This window comes from Dasypus novemcinctus, chromosome 4 (assembly GCF_030445035.2).
Source record: "Dasypus novemcinctus isolate mDasNov1 chromosome 4, mDasNov1.1.hap2, whole genome shotgun sequence".
Taxonomy (NCBI): domain Eukaryota; kingdom Metazoa; phylum Chordata; class Mammalia; order Cingulata; family Dasypodidae; genus Dasypus; species Dasypus novemcinctus.
Window position 1 is genome coordinate 86,475,464 of NC_080676.1, and position 13,254 is coordinate 86,488,717.

General features: G+C 36.3%; 1 protein-coding gene across 40 annotated transcripts in view; it reads left to right on the plus strand.

Annotated features, from left to right (window-relative positions):
* The window catches only part of ZBTB20 (zinc finger and BTB domain containing 20), a 900,898-nt gene that overhangs the window by 321,211 nt on the left and 566,433 nt on the right, over positions 1-13,254 (plus strand). Inside the window, exon 3 of one of the 40 annotated variants that reach the window (XM_071214783.1) lies at positions 11,702-11,755. The exons of the other annotated variants lie outside the window; for them this stretch is intronic. The gene's annotated coding sequence lies outside the window, so the exon portion shown is untranslated. The remainder of the gene's footprint in view (positions 1-11,701; positions 11,756-13,254) is intronic. 40 annotated transcript variants of the gene reach the window in all.

Sequence of the window (13,254 nt, forward strand, 5' to 3'; positions counted from 1 at the left end):
CTAAGTAGGTAAAGGCAGAGAATTAGAAACTGTCATTAGGGAGGTCTTGAGCAGGGAAAGGCAAGTCCATGTAGAAACACTGAGCAGATTATCAGAGCAAATTTAAGCACATGGAACGCTTTACCTTCGTCTCAGGAATGATTTTCTCTGTTTGGAGGAGAACTATTGTAAGAATTTCCATTTCTATTGGGGGCACTGAAGTTCTCACAGTCTATGGTAAACACGATTTGGCTCACACGCTCTCATAATCAGGCTGACTTGCACTGAAACAGAGAGTGCTCTATAGTGGTGCCAGGCCTCTAGCAGTACCAACTGTTAAATAATAAACAGGCTCTGTTTGTTGGCAGCCTCTTCCCCTCCTGCCAACATGGAGTGCCCATTTTCTAGGTTTACCTGCCTGCATGTGTTCAGACACTCAGAACAGTGTGTGTGTTGTGTGAGGTGGTAGTGGCGTGGAAGCATCAGTCTACTTCTAATCTGCTTAGTTTATTATTCTCCCTGGACCTTGGGTGAGCTAGCAAACATGCAGGGCTCTGGCAGCACCAACAATAGCAGTGCTGTCATTCTAAATAGTATTAAACTTTGCAGAGTGCATTGGCTAATTGGTTTTTGTGTTTGTTTGTTTTTTAAACATTTGTTTTCTCTTATTCATATTCTTTCTCTTCCTTTGTATTGTTTTGGAGGGAGTGGGGTTAGAGGGATAAGAATGGTTCTGTGAATAACCACTTTACTTCCAGGAAGTTAAAAAGTATTTGGATTGATTGCTTCATTTTAGTGGCAGTATGTGTTTAGTTTACTCACATCAATAGCAAGTCATTCAGTCAATCAACAAGTACTTACTGAATGCCTACAGGGTACATAGAAACTGGACTAGGTGTTTAAACTTAACTCCTTGTACCTTATTGTGTTACTGTGCAGCAAGTGCCAGGCCAGAGTCTTCTGATTCCAGGTACCAAATGACTGTAGTAGGGGCCAAAAGAGCAGTTCAATTAAAAGCCAAGGCAGAAACACACACATTCATATACACACAATCCCCAGAAGAAAAACAGTTCCCCCAAATCCTCTCCTTGGTCATAGATAATTTTTTTCCATTCTCTGGTGCCAGGGAAAGGGGCCTTGATAATCTCAGTCTTACATTACCGCTCTGGCCAAAGGAGTTTCATATGCCTCACAGATGCAATGGTCAAAAATAGACTCTTAATTCCCATAAGCCCTCTCCAACCCCCAGCAAAGCCCAGGATAAATAGGACATGATACCATTTCCAGGAAGAACCTTTCCAGTGATCAGTGTATATGAGGAACATTCAGAGTAGCAGTGATTAGGGGTATGTAGTGGTATAAGATGGGTCAACAAGCAAAAAAGACTGATTTTCTCATGACCAAATTCTATAGTCAGTAACCTAAGTTTCAAGTAATGACAGTATCCAGGAATAAGTGACTCCCAAAGTAGCCACTATGAAAAATATTCCTTATTAGAGGCATATGTTATAATAGATTTGTTTAAAAACTCCATTCATATTGCTTTATAGGTATGGATACCCCAAAATGAAGCTGCCTTTTGGTTGGAAACCCAAAATTGTTTGCTTGAGGAAAATGAAACTTCTTGTAAATGTGCTTACAAGTCATTCAGTTTCTTGGACTAGGATATTTTTAGACCCAGAGTAAATGTTTGAATTAATAACTCTAGGGACAGCCTAAAGGGGTGGGTTGCAGAAAGTTAGAATAGTAACCCCATATTCAGCCTAAGTTTCTCTGAATTCATGCCTCATTAGTATGCAATGGATATACTTGTGGTGGTGATATTTTCTTTTTGCCAAAACATAAAGTTGTGTCTTCTCATTCTCTTTTAAGAAAAATCTGGTTAATTTATAGTATCCAAAAATGGTTTAAAAAATTCAGTATTGGGTTCATAAATACCTGGTGTTAAAATTCATAAGAAAACACAAATTTATAAAGTAACTATTATTATGTAGCAAAATTAAGAATCCGTACTATTAGATCCATATCTCCTTGTCATTGAGCTCTCAAAGCTTTCCTCTAAGGAAACGAGGCCCAGATTAATTATTCTTCATCTAAACAATTTTTCCCATTTCCACTAAGCCTCCTCCTAACCAGTAGACTTAATGCCCTGACAGGACACTACCTAGATGGACTTGATCAGAGAGCTCACAATGTCAGGCTATTTGCAGCTATCATCGACCAGCTATCATCTGCCCTCTCGTAGTCTTAACCTTTAATCTGTTGTGGATGTAAAAGCAAATATCCAAAGTTGCTAGGCTTGTATCTAAATGGAGACTAAATAGACTCTGAGTGAGGGCCTGAGGAGTTCTCATAATAGTAAAATCCATCAGTTATGAATTCCCTTAGCTCCTTGACTATTTTGTCTCCTGTGTTCCAGTGAGTTGAATTTTTATTTCATACACACCCTCCACATGCAGACACACACTATGTAGGTGTATGTAGGTGCACATTCAAAACTACTACATTTATACTATATATAAATATATTTCTATAACTGTGTGACTTTTTCATCTATCTATATCCCTGGAAATTATTCCTCGTGATTTAGATTCTAAAATCTGTGATGATAAGTTGCATTTTTAAGTACTTATTTAAGTACTCACATACCTGAAGGTCCTCAAGGTGCTTATAGTTTCCATTAGTCCCTTACTTCATGTGGTCAAGGTGTATAATTGAGGACCGATGTAGTGCATTTCCTTATTACTTATTGAAAAATTTCACAGCCCAATTTAGTGTTTTGCATAATATAAGAAAGTTTTTGGTGTTTTTAATAGAAAATATGTGTATAGTTACAGTTGACTTTGGTTGCTGGAAAAATGGGATTGCTGGAACAGCACTTAAATAAAATGAATAGTACTGACCTACTTAGGAAAATTAATTATGAAAGAAAAATAATGGATTATAGCTGCAGATAATGGTTTTGGGGACGCTGATGGTTGAAATCCATCCTGAGGCTTATTTATAATTGGTACAATTAGAGTTTTCGAGAATTCAGCAGCTCTGATTTATTTACAGGGGTTCATATAGGACTTGAGTCAGAGGAGAGATGGAGAATGGTTTGGGTAGGAGATTTATTGCTTTACATTTTAGATCTACAGAATTTAAAATCCATATTTGGGCAGAGAAACATTGTCTCCAAGAAAAGAGCACCAGGTTCTTTTAACCAATGGTATTTAAATTTGGGTATTTATATTAATCAAACTTTTTATTGGAGCAGATAACAAAAATTGAGCATGACTCTGAACTTGAGTCTACCCTATTTTCTATGTTGCCTATAAACTAAGCTTTCATATTTTGCACTTCACTTGTTGAAATTTTAATTTATTTATTTGTGAGTAGGTATTCTCTGAATACTTATTCTGTATCCAGTACCATTCTGGGCACTTGGGATCAATCAGTGAAAAAGATAAGCAAATTATGTTAGGAGATGATAAGTTTACAATCCATTTATGTATGATCCATAAAAGAATATATTGATAAATTAGACATCATCAAAAGTGAAAACTTCTCTTTGACATTGTTAAAAGAGGGAAGTGGACTTGGCCCAGTGGTTAGGGCGTCCGTCTACCACATGGGAGGTCCGCGGTAAAAACCCCGGGCCTCCTTGACCCGTGTGGAGCTGGCCCACGCACAGTGCTGATGTGTGCAAGGAGTGCTGTGCCACGCAGGGGTGTCCACTGCATAGGGGATCCCCACATGCAAGGAGTGCGCCCCTTAAGGAGAGCCGCCCAGCACGAAAGAAAGTGCAGCCTGCCCAGTAATGGTGCCGCACACACGGAGAGCTGACACAAGATGACTCAACAAAAAGAAATACAAATTCCCATGCCACTGACAACAACAGAAGTGGACAAAGAAGACACAGCAAATAGACACAGAGAATGGGGGGAGGGGGGAAAGGGGAAAGAAATAAATAAATCTTTAAAAAAAAAGAATGAAAGAAACAAGTTACAGACTATAAGTATTTGCCAAAATATATCTGATGAAGGACTTGTATTCGTAAAATAAAAAGAACTCTTGTAACTCAATGATAAACAGCCCAATTTTAAGAAATGGGCAAAAGATTTGAGCAGACACTTCACCAAGAAGACATAAGCATAGTAAATAAATACATGAAGTGATGCTCAACATCATTAATCATGAGGAAAGTGCAAGTTAATACCACTGCTACACACCTATTAGAATAGCTGAAATTAAGAAGATTGACCATACCAAGTATTTGTGAGGATGAAGAGAAGCTTAACCCTCATACATTGCTGGTGGAAAAGTAAAATAGTATAGTCACTTCAGGAAACAGTTGGACAGCTTTTAAAATATTAAACATAATCTACCATATGACCCAGCCATTCCACTCCTAGGTGTTGACACAAGAGATATAAAAACATCTATCTTTATAAAGACTTGTACATGATCATAGCAGCTTTATGTATAAACCTAAGAACTGTACATAGCCTAAATGCCTGTCAAGATATGAATGGATAAACAAATTATAGTTTATCCGTACAATAAAATACCTCCCAGCAATGCAGAGGAGTGAATTACTGATGCATACTACAACATGGATGGAACTCTAAATTATCATACTGAATGAAAGACAAAACAAGTACCTATTCTTTCGGCCATCTTGGAGCCTGTGGCGGCCTGCTGGGAACAGGACTTCTGAAACAGCAAATATGTTTGGAAGGTCCTGGTACAAAGCCACTTTTGCTGGCTATAAGCAGAGGCTCCGATACCAGAGGGAGCACAAGCCCTTCTTAAAATTGAAGTTATTTATGCCCAAGATGAAACTGAAACTGAATTCTATTTGCACAAGAGACGTGCTTATGTGTACAAATCAAAAAACAATACAGTGACTCCTGGCTGCAAATCTAACAAAGCGAGAGTAATTTGGGGAAAGGTAACTCATGCCCATGGAAATAGTGGCATGGTTCATGCTAAGTTCCGAAGCAACCTTCCAACTAAGGCCATTGGACACCAAATTCACGTGATGCTGTACCCCTCAAGGATTTAAACTTATTGAAAAGTAAATAAATAAAATTTTGGATTTTTTCTTGAAAAAGCAAAACAAAACAAAAAACCAAGTACATATTTTAAGATTCCTCTTATATAAAATTCTCAAGAATGTAAACTAATATATAGTAACTGAAAATAGATCAGTAATTGCCTGGGGATAAGAAAGGTTGGGAGGAAGGGATGACAAATGGCCATAAGACCAAGAGTGATGAATAACTTCATTATCTTGATTGTCGTAGTGGTTTCATGGTTACATACATATGTCAAAACTTATCAAATTAGTACACTTTAAATATATGAAGTTTATTGTTTGTCAGTTTCACTTCAACAAAAGAGAAATGAAGGTGGACTGGTAGGAAATATAAATAGAATAGTCAGGCTAATTTTTAAAGAAATACTTGTAAGTCTACCCTTTTTTGCTGAAAGAAATCTTTCCCCAGTACAGTTTTCATTAGCACATAACACTTGTTTGGAAAAAGCAATAGTATAGGGTAGAGAAAGGAGATGCTTTGGAGCCAATCAACTAGTTTGAAGTCCTGGCTATCCCGTTTACTGGAATACAACCTTGGGCAGATGACCTAATCTTTCTGATAGTCTTTTCCCCTGTAAAATGGGGATAATATAACTCAGAATCATGAGGATTAAATAAGACGATATATTTAAAGTCTTTTCTTTGCCTTCAAATCTGGAGTCAGGAGGAGACAGATTAAGTGTTTGCCTACATGGAATTAGCAGTAGTGAATGAATAATGGTCCCTGTCTCTTGGGAGTACAATTTCAAGAATTTCACTAGTTGAGGAGATTCATTCTTTTGGATAAAGCATTGTACGTCTATGTTTTTCATTTCGAAAAATACAAATGGGTGGCACATTAACTTATTAGTTCCATTACCATTTTCTGAATTCGTTGGTAGGATCACTTTTTCTCTTTACGACAGTAACCAAGACAGCTAACTTCAACCATCCTTTACATTACAGTTTACAGGTCACTTATTCCTAGAAAAGTTCTTTAACCTCTTCATTCTAGCTCCTTGCCCCTCTCTTTCTTAACTTTAAGTGCATTAATTTGTTATGTCTGCCTTCCTGGAATTGTGTATGTGCCATGAAGGTAAATACTGTGCCCACAAAGTGTCTAGCTTAATAAGTAATTGTTGAGTGAATTAACAAATATTTTTTAGAGAATGAGAGAAGGTAGAGATGGAGCAGGTGGAAAGCTCTAAGAAACAGTTCACCCACTTCATAGTTTTGCTTTAGGTTAGCTTTCTGTCCTTAATGCAATTTAAGATGGTTAGGTTTCTGATAAAATATATGCACAACAGCTTAAAATCTTTAGAGATGACATTTGGACTATTTTCCAGGCTAACACAAAGGAAGAAGCTATCGGCAGCCGATCCTCAAGAGTACAGTAGTGTTTGGAATGAAAATTAAGTTGGAAATAAAGAGAAACAATTTCCAGTTTTAGCACTGGTGTGCAATGACCTCAGGACTAATGTCTTGGAGCCTTGCTTTCCTTATTTTCAGTGAGTTATACTGTCCATCCTGCTTACCCTGCACCCTTGTTTGAGAACCAAAAGAGAGAATGGATTTGCATGCTGAATTGCTTTGGGAAAGTAAGGCTTTGTTATGAAGGGGTTGCAAAGTCCCATAAAGCAATTTTATATGGCTATTGTAGTATTAAAAGCTTATGATCTCAGAACTCTCTCTTAGGTTCTCTTCTCACTTTGAACAGTCCTCCTGGGCTATTTCATTCACTCCCATAACTTACGTTAGAATGTTCATCTGGATGACCCCCACATCTTTCTCTTGTGTTTCACTTACCTCTGGATACTGCCTTCTAGACCTTTTTTTGTGGATGACCCATACGTACTCCAAACTCAACCTGTCCCAAACTAAACTACCCTCCAAATGTGCTCTTATCTACAGTATTATCATATAATTACCCACATTAGAAAACTGGCATTGTCCTTATCTTCTCCATATCCCTTACTGTCCCACATCCAGACATCTAGTTTTTATGATCCTCCCCTTAACTAATTCTTTTACCTACCACTCTAGTCCAAGAAGCCATCATATGTCACCTAAATTATCACAACATCCTCCTGATTTCCTTAAAAATCACTCTTACATCCTGGTCCCTGTCTCCCTTTCTAGCCTGACTCTTTTCACTCGTGCCTTAGTATTCTATGCATTACTCATTCCGAACTTCCTTTTGTGCTTTCAGTGCACCATTCTCACTCTCATTTCTGGTTTTGCATATGTTCTTTGCTTTGTAATACTCTCCATTACTCCCTCCTTCCCCCTTCTGTTCACCATCACTGAAATAGCACCAATTTAACAAGTCTCAGTTGAAATCTCATTTTCTCTGAGATTTCTTCCCTGACTTCCTGAGCAATTAGAATTTCCTTACATTGTACTACTATAATGTGTACTTTATTTTTATTGATTGTTTCCCCTTCGAGTTAGGGAACAGTCTGTCATATTCAAGGTCATATTTCTTGTGCCTAGACCAGTGCCTGATATTGACTATGCATTTAATAAATGCTTGTGTAAAAATGTTTAAATGGATGAATGAGTGAAGGAATAAATATATTTTAAAGTCCACAAATAATAATTTATTAAATTTACACTGAATTTTTTTGTGTTTTTTTGGCAACATTTTTCTTGTTAATCCCTAGAAAAGTAAAAAATAGTAACTCTTGAAAGTTTCTTCCACTTTTATTGTATGTATTGTAAATAATTCTTCCTAGAATCTCAATTTTCTAGTATTAGGAGTTATTCCAGAATATCAAATACATCAACTGCATGATTCCTGTATTTTCCAATAGGAAAATTATTTTCAGAGCTAATTTATTTTCTTGTATGCGTTAACTTTAAGGATAACTGAAGGTGTCCATGGTTAGTATGATTTTGATGACTTTGTGCTGGAGATTGTTATGCTGTTGCCAATTTTCTTAGACTAACATTTAGGAGAATTCTGTTATCACAATCTTTGCTTATATAACTGACTGTCTTAAGCCTTTACTAGAGGGAAGCATTTTCCAGTAATTTTCTGGCCTTAGTGTCCATTCTTTGTCTATAAGAAACTAACTAGAGAGGACATTAAGGATGAGGCAGCCAAGGAGACTGACTGAATATGGTTCCATTGATAACCAAAGAGGTTGTTTAGCTGTTTAAAATGCTGTGAACAGTCAGTTTGTAGTAAAAGTGTGTTGAAACATTTGGTATTGCATAACCAATTTCCATATTAATCAATCCCTTTGTTCTAATTAATACTTGCTAAAATGTTTGTTGATTTTCAAGGAAAACAAGAGTTTTTTAACTTTATAGATCAATGGCACACTTTTGAATTTATTAATAAGTTAAATGAATATTGAATATTGAGCAGAATAACAGTGTTGGAATGCCTACAGAAAGTGATGTCCTTTACATATTTCTAAATCCCACAGTGATACAGCAAGGGAGGACTCACCAGCATTTCACTAGTGAGAAAACCTAGGATCAGAGATAGAAAATAAATTGTTCAAAGCTAGACAACTACTATAGAGAAACCTAGATTTAAACCTGAATCTGTTTTACTCAAACACTTTCTTCTCCATTTCATTGGATCTCTATAAAGCATAATTACTTGTTTAGGTATTGTAGAGACTATTTTGACAGACACCTCTACTGCAGTTATGTCTTCGGAATATTTAGTAGCCAAAGTGCAGAGAGCCAAGTTTCCACAAGTTATGCAAAGATAGATGCAAATGACTGGTTACTGCTAATTCCCAGCAGGGCCAGTTGTGTGTCAACCTGTCATTAATAGGGCAGGAATGATATATTATAAGGATGCTACTTGTGGTTTTCAAGTGACTTGATTAAATCTCAGGCCCATCCTGCCAATTTGGTTGCATATGTAGATGTCAAGAAACATGTTGAAAGACATGCTGGGTTTCCTCCCTGATGCCAACCTCAAAATCCATATATCCATCATGGACTGTTTTGTTATATCTTCTGTGAATTTCTCCACCTTCTTACTTAATTTTTGCTACCTTTCAAGGCAGATATTCTTTGCAATATTGAATAGTACTTCATTCTCCTATCCTAATTGTACTGTTCCAGACATCTCATGCATATCATGCATCTCATGAAAAATTCTGTACTTGCGCTCTCTATAAACGATAATCTCATCATTTAATAGTTCATGATCTAGGACCCAGTCCTCCTTTAACTTTTCAGAGACTGTAACTCCAAGTCATAATGTGGTTCTTCTAATAGCAAGTCTTCACACTTCTCCTTCCATTTAGGCCTTCAAGGATTGTGGAGACTAGAAATGTATTATTATGTGCATTCATATATGTTATAAGTTTACATAAAAATGGGAAAACCTTTCTAACTTGTTCTCCGTGTACTTAATGTGCCCCAACATTTTATTTTTTTGACTACAGTTTTAAGTTAATATCATAGGACCCACTTCAGAGTGATTCATAAATTATTTTTTGAGTTGTATTTGATATCTTAAATTCCAGCATCTTAAGAACACATCTTAAAAATATAATTTGTGTTATTTTCCCCAAAATTATTGCCTTGCATTTGCCCTCATTAGAAATAATAGCTAACATTTATCCAGTGCCTTTGATTTGTGAAGTCCTATATTAAGCATTTCCTATGAATTGCCTCACTGAATCTCCCATAACATGCTCTAACTCTTTTCTATATTTTACAGATGAAAACTGTACTGCTACTTTCTGTTTATTCATGCAACCTAAAGAATCTTCTTATTAGTTATCTCTTCTGGTTTGAATTTCAGCACTTTGAGTGAGATTTTATTAAGTCTGTTTTCTTCTTGATCATTGACAAAATGTTGAATTAAGACAAGTTCCAATACTGATTCATGGGAGGCTCATTGTTTATTAATTCATTTACTATGTGCCCAGAATTATTCTGCACATTAAGAGTACAGTGGTAAGCAATTGTAATAGGGAGTTTCTAAGATGGTTTTCAGTTATTGCCACCTCCTAAAATCCCCACTTCCTTTTGTAATTTCCTTTCCTTTAGTATTGATTGGACATTGGCTAACTTCTAGTAAAAAATGTGACTAAAATGATGGAATCTTGCTTCCAAGGTTAGTTTTAAAAGAGACTGTGGCTTTCATTTGGGCACCTCTCTTACTGTCTCTTGGATCACTTGCCTTGAGGGGAGCCAAATGCCATGTGATGAAGGAGCCCTGTGGAGTGACCCATGTGGCAACAGACTAAAGCCTGCCAAAAACCAAATGAATGAATTTGGAAGATCTCCCACCCCAGTTGAGACCTCAGATGCAAGCACAACCCTGGCAGACAGTTTTACTAGAACCTCATGAAAGACCATGACTCAAAACTACCCAACTAAGCTACCCCAGATTCCTGATCCACAAAAGTTATGAGATAATAAATGCTTATTGTTTTAAGCCAATAAGTTTTAGGATAGTTTTTATGCAGTAATAGGTAAATAATATAGTAACACAGCCAAGAACCTCACCCTCATGTAACTTATACTTTTTTGAAGACTGTACACATGCACACACACACATACATACATACACACAAAAGATATTTTTAAAAATATGCTAGCAATTAAATGAATTGGAATCCTTTGAATACCATGGTCAAGGAAAGAAAGAACTTTTTGTAGAGGTAATGTTTGAGCTAAGAATGAGGAAAGGATGTCGGCCATGTGAAAATCTAGGAACAAGAAAGTCCAGTCAGAGGCCATAGCCAGGTCAGGGATAATAGGAATGGGTTAGTGTGTTTGAAGGATAGAGTCAGAACATAGTAAACAAGGGAAAGTGGTAAGGGGTAAGATCAGAGAGGTGGACAGGCACAGATAGTGAGGGACTTTTTGGTCACATCTAGGAATTTGAATTTAATTCTTATTGCAACATATACAAAATTATACAAGGGAATTATTTGGTCTTCCCTGCTTTTCAAGAGCGCTTTGGTTTCTCTTTAGATAATGGACTAGAAGACAAGAACAGAAGAAATTAATTAGTAGCCAGATAAGAAAGAATCATGATTTGAGTTGGTAATGACAGATATGGTGAGAAATGGTTGGATTGGGGATATACTCTGGTGGTTAAGTTAGTAAGTCTTATTGATGAAATTGATATGGTAGATGAGGCAAAAGAAATCCCAAGCCTCTGAAATTTTGACCAGATCAACTGGGTGAGTGATGGTACCTTTCTATTTGATGGGGAAGGGGAGTTTGGTTGGAGGCAGAGGTGGTAGAATGGACCCTGTGGAATCAAGAGTTTTGTTCGGGGCACAATATGTGACTCTATAGTATATAATACTAGCAAGAAAAGTGCCCATTACTCTCTATCTTGTTTCTTAAGTTCAGTTTCCTACTATGGAAAACCATCCCTTATATAGCACCTAGTTTCTTCGTGAGGTTTTTTCTTTTTTAATTTTGGATATGTAATTTTGTCAGAGACTATTTGAAATCTTAAATAACATCCACTGATTCTGTCTTTTCAATGTAGTGAGTTAATCACATAGTTTCTCTTATATAGTAAGAGATTAGTATAAATCCATTGAGAAAAAAACCTAAGCATAGCATTTTGTTATAACCTGAATAGAGAAGGTTACCTTTGCTCTCTTATTGATTCAGACTTTGTTATAGCTTCTAATCATGCCTTTCTCTATTCATTAACAGATCATTCATTTTTGCCACCTCACTCACCGTAGAAGTTCATAGCAGCTTTACTATGTAAGTCCTCACCTTGCAGTGGGAAATTTGAGTGTATTGTTTCCCTTCTTCTACAAACTCCAGAATGAGAATACGTGGTATGAATAACTATGGTTACATAGGTCATTTTTCTATAAGACAAACTTGGTTGTCTTATAAATCAGAGGACTCCACAGAAAATAGTAATCATACCAATCGTGTTTTATAATAAGAGGGTGAACAACTGTCAAACTCAGTGTCTTAAAGAATTAAAACATTTAGAAAGCTAAATGCCACATTGGCTAGTTGAACCTCAATACCCCACATGAATAGCTAGCAAAAATGTCTTTAGGTATCTATGTTCTGCCAATTATGGAGTGATTCTCTAGCCCACTGGAAAATTTAGAATCAACTCTCAGATACCTAAATATGAAACCGAAAGGCATAGACTTGTTCTGCTAATTCTGGGCCAATGTATTGCAACTGCTGTGCATGGTGATACTAGTATAAATTGGTATATTATAAAATTAAATTGTATTTTATAGTGTTTTGTATTGTTCTGTAAGGCTTTGATATCCTCACTTTAAATAATTCATGGGAAGAAATGATCACTTCATAATGCCACAAAATCACAGCAGGCAAAACTAATTTTACACAATATGAAAACAGATTTTATTTATTTAAAAGGAATATTAAAAAACACAACAACAACTTTTTTGACACCAGCTGCTGAGAAATAAATAGAATACTTTATGACAAAAAATGTCTAAATCTATAAAAATTGTTCCTGAGAGATCAAGTTGAGAATTGTAAAGATACATTTAAATGCTCTGGTCAATGCTGTAAGCCTTATTTTGAGGAAAAAGAGTCATCCAGTATTGATCACTCCCTGTGGGGATAAAACTGTCATAGGAGAAAATTAGCTTTATAAAACATTCCTGACACCTACAACATAATGCCAAAAAAGTGTCAAGTCTTAGGTATTTCTCCAAGGACTATTTTGTACCCAACAGTCTAAATAACAACTATAGGTAAATAGTAACTACTGTCCTTATACAAAATAGGAATTATTGCTTGGTTTTGTCTAAACTAGGTCTTAACTGGAAGTGGAAAAGAATATTTTGATGTGACTACCACAATTTTCCTTCCACTGTGGCTTTAAGAGTGGAATGAAAAAATAAAGTGAAAATATAAAGAGTCTATTTTCTTTTGGAGAATTTATTAGCTGGACTTCTAAAATACAAATTACAAATATTATATGTTTTGGAACAAATAGTAAAAGATCCAAGCCTGCTGTTGAATATGACAAAAACTCCATCAGACTTTGGCTTCAGACAAAGAACCGGACACATACCATGGGTGGGTTTGGGTTTAATCTTAAAAACATGAGGGTCCAGGCGTCCAGACAGTTTGCAGCCCTCTTCCCTGAGCCTTTGGTGAAAGAACAAGTGTGGAGAGAAGGTAGGATTTAGAGTGAAGGATCTAAAGGATGGACAAAAGAGAAAAGAAGAGAGCAGAGTCTAAACGAATCACACATTTTA